General features: G+C 36.8%; 1 long non-coding RNA gene across 1 annotated transcript in view; it reads right to left on the bottom strand.

Moving 5' to 3' along the window:
* Positions 1–7762: 7762 nt before the first annotated feature.
* Positions 7763–8693, bottom strand: part of LOC111737699 — a 110779-nt gene continuing 109848 nt past the window's right edge. Inside the window, exon 3 of the long non-coding RNA XR_002779515.1 lies at positions 7763–7899. This is a non-coding gene — a long non-coding RNA (uncharacterized LOC111737699). The remainder of the gene's footprint in view (positions 7900–8693) is intronic.

Below are 8693 nucleotides of genomic sequence, written 5' to 3'. Positions count from 1 at the left end.
CTTCCAGGCCTAAGAGTGGTAACTTCCCAACGCTTCTAGCCCCAGGGTCCTTCACTATCCATTGTGGTTTCCCCAACTGCTCGAGACTGAACTGTGACCCCTTAAAAGTCATACACAAGGGCACAGCAAGAAAAGAGCCCTCTGTAAGTCAGGAAGAGAGCCCTTATCACAACCAGACCATGCCGGCAACCTAACTCCAGACTTCCAGCCTGTGAGAACTGTGAGAAGATAAATTCTGTTAAACTATCCAGTCTATGGGATTTGTTGTAGAAGCCTGGGCAGACAAAGATGCTAAGCTATACTTTTATAACAATTCATTTATTAAGCCTTTTTCAAATTATACAAATGAATATTCTACCTCTTTTCTGCTGAGATCCTTATTAATGCAAAATATATATCTTTAATTCTCATTTGTTTGTGCCTACACTTTCTCTCCAACTTGTAATCTCCTACATACATGACAGCTTAATTATGACTTGGAAAATTAGAACAAACTTTTGTTTAAAAAGGCTAAATATTTAAGTAAATATTTCATTTATGTTTTATTTAAGCCACTGTAGAGAAGAAGGCACAATATAGCATAATCATTTAGAGAATGGGACTGGAGATTTAGGCAGACTTGGGGTTTAATCCCATCTCTGCACACAGCAGCAGTTACTTGTCCAAGTTACTTCTCTAATGTTTATGTTCCTCATCCATCAAATAAGAACCACCACTTGACCTATAACCAATGCAGTTATTACAGGGTTACAGTAACAGCCTAAAGCAAAACAGAGAAACTATTATTATTTCTATTAATTATTATTATTATTACTCTTACCAAAAACCCTTTTGTGATATTGCTGTTTCAGAAATTTTGAAACTTGAGCATATTCATGGATACTGTTCCTCACGATCCTCACAGCCTATGGAATTTTTACATTAAAAAGAATGGATTAGTACCCATCAACAGGCCCCCAAAGCAGCATGAACTAAAGCCAGGAGGCATCCTGCGTTTTGCCTAATCAAAGCCTTATTATCTTTAATGAAGTTTTCTTATGAAACGCAGGACACTTGATATAATTTACTTTAATGAATTACCTTTTTTATGCTTAGAATAAGTTGTCTGACAAATTATTTGCTCTGTCTGTACTTTCTCTCTTTACATCTTGACTTGTCTGCTGCCACATCAGACACAGACATAACTTATACACAAAACTGAAAAATACTAACAAGCATTAGCCCCGACCTCAGCAACTCACACAAGGATTATTCACATAAGACATCACTTATTTTTTTCTTTAATAACACTGAATTTTCTATGGCTCAGTAAATAAGCATCTTACAAGGGAGTCAAGCCAGGCTCTGAAGTCTGCACATATTACAAACCTTTGCAATAGGAAAAAAGATTTCTCAGTAGGCAGATTCAATCGTGGAAAGTCTGAAAACCAACAATTTATTCAGCAAGGTTATGCAACAGAGAATTTTTAGCTTTGTAATCCAATGTCCAAAATAATTTCTAATAAATTGCTACTTACACTCGACCTTGCAAGATACCTAATCAACCCATACGTCCACGATGACAGCATTAAACAAATGAGTTAATATGACCTTGAACAACTTCCTTAACCTCTCCAGATTTTAGATTCCTTATTAAAATGGAGGAACTAATAGTACATAGGGCAAGGGCGGCTGAGAGAATGAAATGAAATAAGGCATGTGAAGTATACTTCCTGATATATAGGAAAGCACTTAATAATTGCTGTATGTTCTATTATTATGATATCTAATATCCATTCTAGCTACAGATTATAACCCACTGACTTTAGAAAATTTGAATCATCCTACCATAGAAGGGGATGATTCTTATTGTTATATGACCATTCTTTTAGTTTAAAGCTTTCCTGTAAATATCCCAAAAAGGTTTAACAGTTTTCAAGATTATCTCATGTGGGTGTGCCCATAAAGACTGCTGGCTTATTAAATCGTCCCATACCAATCAGCAAAAAGCTTTTTCTGACTTTTGGCTCATCCCAGTCTAGAATATAATAAAAGTAGGGTGGATTTTACCCTAAATAGTTTAGAGAAACTGGGAGACCAGGTTTTAAATATTAAACCTTAAATATCTACTAATTTGCTTCAAGGATTCAGTTTTAACTATAGAGTTTATAACTTTAAAAAAAAAGATAAGGGAAAAAGTAAACAGGAGTTCTATTCATGTTCTGAGATTTCTGAGTTTGCTTTCATAGCCAGAAAGTAACATTTTTAAATGGGTAGGGGCTATGACAAATTGGTGCATTTGTTCCCTGCTTCTTGGCCAGTATTACCATGTGTTTAGATTTTGCAAGAAAAGCCAGAAATATGGATTTTTAAGCAAAATGCCCTGTTTGTTTTTGATTATTTGTTTATATTGATGACATTCTTTTTTTTTAATATAGTGCTACCGAGAAGTAAAAATTTTAAAGGAATGAATTGGACCCATATCTGCCAGTTTGAAATATATGGCAAAACAATTAAGGCCTTTTGGCATTGTTATATTAAGAAATACATTAAGAATTTCCAAAAAATTCTCTTTTGAGGATCCCAGATTTAAGCTATTTGTTCAAAAACTGGTCACTGCACACAGAGGTCAAAGAGAGACCTAAGAAAGAGACAGATCACTCTAGATTGGCAGGCTATTTGAACAAGGAAGAGAATTTATAAAAAGGCTTGTCCTGGAAGCCATAAGATGAATAGATCTCTGTATCTGCTCACCAGAATCTTAAAAGTTTACATAGAGGCCTTAACTGATTGAATCGTATATACAGTTCAGATGGTCTCAACAACACACTGTCCTCTGAAAGGTGTATCCTGAAACAGCTCCAGCTATGGGGATGGTGGGAGAAATGTACATTCCAAGGACAAGTGAGGGGTGAGAAGCCTCTGATCGCCTCAGTCAGCTTGAGGGTCAACTGGTAGCCACATCCTCTCGATGACTTCTTCCAACACAAAACAAGAGTTAAAATATTTACTGCTACCCATGCATCCCTGTTCAATGATAATTATGAAACAAGAAACTCCAATCATGACAAAACACTAGATGCATAACAGCTTTTATGGAACACATGGCAGCACACACAGATCTTGGAGCATGCTTTAGCTCTCTATCATTTCACCAAGTCTCTGTGTCTACAGTCCACAGGGAGACACAGAATATAGAAGAGACAATGTTAACAAACAAATAAAAAAATCTTTTTCTAACCTTTGTCTCCACCCAACCCCACCTTGTCAACTTTCAAGAAGGAAAAGTAGATATGAAACAGATTAACAGCGTCCATTTTTCCAGCTCAGTGCTCCCAACAGACCACACAAATGTAGACAGACGCCATTCCTTTATCCTGCCTTGTGTTTTTCCTATTAGCACCCTGTATAAAATCAGAGGTTTCTGAGACTCTCACTCTGCCGGGTCTTTGCTCTGCTGTCAGTCTAGTGGTGCTCCACTTTCTTCACCTTATGACTGAGATTAGCTCCTCACTGATTGGTCTTAATAGGGAGCCAAAGTGAAAGGAGCAAAGGTTTGTGGTGAAGAGGAAAGAAATGAGAGTTAGAACAAAGATTTAAACTACTTTCAGAGCAGAGATGGACACTTCCCTATCCTGAGCTCTAGCCCCCAGGCCACCAAGACTTGAGCTCTTCTTCACAGCTGTACCTAGTATCCTTGCATCAGAAGCATTTAGGAAGAGGATTTAAAATGCAGATTCTTGGGCCCTAGTCTGGCCCTTTGGTAGGGACCAGAAATTTGCTATTTTAATTGCACTCCACAGTGAATTTTAACCAGCTCTTCAAGTGAACCACTGAATTTGATGATTCAGAAAAGGAGCAAGGCAGAGTCTAAAAATCCCTACCAGATATTCAGAAAAAAAAGAGAAAGAAAAAAGATATTTTAAACTAACAACCAAGAAGGAGCTTATGCTGTCAGATTCACACAATTTTTAATTTTTTAGGGGAACAATTATTATCAACAAACATCTGAAGGAAAGCTAGTCCATTTATTTAACTTGTTTTGACATTTGCAGATAATGACAAGCTAGAGGGAAAAACAGGTTTAAGGATTGTAGCAATTAGTTAATTTGTGACTGATTATTAAAAAATAATATATGCAGCTCTGTGCTTCTCCAGAGGGGACAGTTACAAATTACTATGGTTGTTGCTGTTGCCACTGTTGATGTTATTGTTGTTAAAGGATTGCAGCCTCCATATGTCTGTGAATATTAATATTGTGTGAGGCTTGTCAGGTTGCCATAGCCACCTCAGTTCCCTCTTCCAACAGGAAATGACGCACTAGGAGTCAGAATTGTGAAGAAGCCCACATATGTAAATGCTACCCGGGAAGGAGTTTGATCTGGAAATAGCATCTTCCCTTCCCACTACTGCCTGCTTTGCTCATTTTGTTCCACTGACCAAAATGCGCCTGCTTCCAGCCTGCTAGCCCTTTCACATGTGTGTTCTCCCCAGCTCAATCATCTTGCCCTCCTCCCCTCAATTCCCCTAATACCGCTCACTGGGCTCCCTTGAACTCTTGGACACACATTTTCACTCAACCCTCTGGCATCACTTCCTCTACCTTCTCTCCTAAACCGAATCCTGGCTTTTCTCTGATAGTGATAATACTGAACTCTTAAGTGTACAAAGGTCCTGGTGATGTCATCCTTTTTTTCCCTAACTCATCCCTAGTCCCACTGTCCCAACATCTTAGGAACTAAAGGTAGATCAGTCTCAACTTCAGTATTTCTGTTTCCTCCACTGTTTCATCATTTCTTTTCAAAGACTCTTCCCTCCTTTGAACCTCACCCCCCCCACCCCAGCAATGCCATCCTCTTCTGATCTTGCTCTTTGTCTTGTAGCCTCTTGGGGATCCCCAAGCTTTCCTACTGGCCCCGTCCCTTCTCATCCCTCTGAGATGCTATACATGCACTAGACCCCAGCCTCAACTGCTTTATATCCTCTACTTCAAAGCTGGTGCTTCAGTCTCATCTCATGTTGACTGGTTTCACTTGCAGACCCAGATACAATGCTTCTGGCATTGTGATAAGTTTCCTAGAACCCAAATAACATTCTCTTCATCCCCAAAGCACATAAGGTAGTAGGATATAGCACTTAAGAATTTGGTGTCTGGATTAAACGTCATAGGTAAAATCCTGCCTTTACCACTTACTACTTCTATGGTCTCAGGGCAAGAGGTCCAACCTTTCTAGGCCTCACTTTCTTCATCCTTAAAATGATGACAATAATATTATCTATTTCATAAGGTTGTTATGAAGATTGGGAAAAAAAAAATTTCCTCGGTATAACTCAGAGTGGTTAAAAGTAAGAGAAAAAAAAAAAAAAAAAAAAATCGGGCTGGCATAAAAAACAAAAGTATTTTTATTGGCTCACTTATCTCAAAGTCCAGAGGAAATGTAGGCTTCAGATTTGGTTTGATTCAGTGGTTCAGTCACAGGTTCAAGGACCTATTTCTTTCTCTCTCCTTCTGCTCTGTCTTCTAAGGTGTCAGATTCAATTTAAGATTGGTTCTCCCTCATAGTTATGAGAGGCTATCACCGGGTTATAGGCTTCCTCATCCAAAACAAAGAAGTGAACAAAATGATCACGTTAAAAAGCTCTCCCATAATAGTGGAGGAGAATGATCTCAGACATTCTCGGAAAATCTTTCATGTCTCATTGTCCAGATGTAATTAACCAGCCTAGTCCCACACCATTGCCTAGAGCAGAAAAATTCCTAATTGGCTAGGAGCTGCTCAAACGGACTAATTACTATAACATAGGAGAGGGGATTACAAACCCTGGAAATATCCTTGGTACATAAACTGTACAGTAAGCATGAGATGGGGAAGGATTGGGGAATGGATGTTGGAGAGATAAGCTAACATCCAATTGTGAGAAGTCAAGTCCTTAGCTAATGATGGGCATTTAGTGAACACTATGCTTATAGTACCACTATTATATCATTTTTACCTTTGATAGCTACTTCTTATTCTTCTTTGTATTATTATTTGTTGTTTACATGATTGCCTCTCTACACTCTCCCATCCTCAAGCTTGGAAACACTTAAGGCAATGTGCTTTACCAATCTTTTTTACCACTATCATGGCCCTCCCCAAACTCTGTTAGCCTAGCAGAGTACATAAGAACATAGCTTCAATAAATGGTGGCTGAATACATGAACAGACTATAAAAATGGTTCTAGCCCGTGATAAAGTCTCTCTCCAGCAGGAATTAGAGATTATGCAATGCCCTTATGCCCTTTGGTAAAGATCAATTCAATACATCTTTAAAATATTCTTTCTTATATAAAATAAAATTACTAATCCACCATTGATTACATAGGCACAGAGAATGAGTATGTCTTGGGTATTTTCCAACAGATCAGTGAAAGCTTATTCTTTACCACAATTGCATGCGATTTGTTCTTTTTTAGTTTTCTTTCACAGCAACTTTTGTAGTAGATGATTCCATTTGACCAGACTATACGTACTACAAAGAATTATGAGACACATCATTTTTTTGGTCTGTGTATCCTCGTAATGAAAGCTAAGATCTTTAAATAGACCTTCAAGTAAGATCTATAGTTCTCAAAAACACAAATTTTCAGGAAAAACTCCAATATTACACAGTGTGAAGTTATAAGTTACTTATATAGGAAAAGACTTCCTTGTTAAAATTAATCTTTAAAATGTCCCATTTTCCATAAAATATTTTTCAGTTTGAAACTAACGTAAAGCGATATATGTCTTATTCTGCCCTATTTATTAAGTAAATAAAATTACTTTAAACCAAATTTATTTTATGCTTTTGGAAAGTAGGTAATATCAGCAATTCTATAATAATGCAACTAGCAAATGGGTAGCTGTTATTTTCAGATAGACATGGTAAATGGTAAATGGCTCTGTATTGAGAGGTTTTTTTTAATTCTTTGCATTTCTTTTAAAGTTTGCTAGATTCCAGAATTTTATTACCTGAAAATTACTTGACTTTTTAAAAGTATGTTATTAAACTTGAAAATGTCTTTGAGAGAAGAAAAGTGTGTGGGAGACTATAAAATATCCTGGCAGTCTAAGAGTAAAATGGGGAAAAATGTGGATTCCCACATAACTAAAAGGTTTAGCAGTGCAGAGCCTCTGCTCCTTGTCTATAGAGACCATGCTGTGAATTTTAAGAGTGGAATCTGATGAAAGAGTAAAACAAGAAACGTTTAAAGAATACAAACTAGTCAGACTATCTGAACTTCATAAAAAATAGTAATACATTTTAAACTCATAATTATACCACATAAGACAATCCAAGTAACATTAGATATATAAAGCTATATTATACATTTGACATCTAATAATCCACATGCACAAGCAGCCACGTTTTTATTTCACATGCCTCTTAAAATTTCCACTTTGGTTCCTCTCTTGCCACAAGCTTTTCACAATCCAATACAAAGTAAAGCCTCAGAAAATAATGAAATGACATGAAGGATAGTTAATGCAGTGGACAGTAGTGTATCCCCATAGAATTGGATGCCTGATCCAACTCCATAAAGTAGATATTGTTACCTGAGGCCAAGATGTTAAATAATTTTTCTCTATGCTTCTGAGTGTAGGGAATCAGGTCTCAAAGCCCCTGACTGCATTACAATGTGAGGTCTAGCCAATAAATCTCTTTCCCAAAGCAAAATCCTGCAGAGAAGTGGGCACCATTGATCTCATACAGCTGACTAAATAGCCAAAAGGCTGTGCAATGTGAGTTATTCTATTACCTCTGCTGGATTTGGATGATGAGTCACCTGGGTGAAGCTTTTGATGTTTCTTCAGTACTCGGCTTGTGTGATGGAGGAGCCAAAGTTCATTCAAACCCATACTCCTTGCAGTCTCCACTGTGGCTCCTTTGGTGACCCTAAATATAGAAACAGTTTAGAATGCAACAGAGTGAAAAAAGCTGTAACCTCAGTAACCTTTATAAAATGACCTCTTTAAGATACTCAATATCACTCATTATTTAAAAGAAAAAAGAGAAAAACTAAATGCCTTTTTTTGCCCATAAAATTTAAACGATATGAATTTTTTTCAAAGAAAAATTTCTCACTTGTGGGAAGATAAATCAATGTACTCTTGTGGATCTAAATTTTAAACATGCATACATTCAGAACCAGTAATTCCATTTCTGTAACTGCATCTAAGAAAAGCGGTCAAAGATACATACAGAGATATTACAATGTTGAATAAGGAAGTAGCTCAACTTATCATAGTAAATCCATGCAATGGAATGCCTTGAAGCCTCTAGATAGAATGAGGTAAATCTACACTGATATGGAAAATATCCCGATTAAATTACAAAATGAGAAAAAGCAGTTAGATAATAATATCGATAATTCTCATTTGCACATTATCATTCTCGTTTGTGAAAAGAGTGGATATATCTTTTCTCCCTTGTATACACGGAAATTTCTGGAAGTACTCACAAAATACCTAAGGTATGTATAGTGGTGAAAGGACCAATGTGGGATACAATAGGACTTAAATTTTTGCCTTTATCTTTTCTTGTTAAAAATTTTTACCATGATAGGGGCAAGAAATTATTTTCTCCTCTACCTCGCTTTTATGGGAGTAAAAATGGATGGTATAATGTCCAATGTAAAGAGCCCATCAGATACCAGGGACTCAATGAATGTTGGTTCTCTTATTTAAACA

Source organism: Pteropus vampyrus, unplaced genomic scaffold (genome assembly GCF_000151845.1).
Source record: "Pteropus vampyrus isolate Shadow unplaced genomic scaffold, Pvam_2.0 Scaffold30, whole genome shotgun sequence".
NCBI lineage: Eukaryota > Metazoa > Chordata > Mammalia > Chiroptera > Pteropodidae > Pteropus > Pteropus vampyrus.
This window is presented reverse-complemented; position numbering and strand designations above follow the sequence as displayed.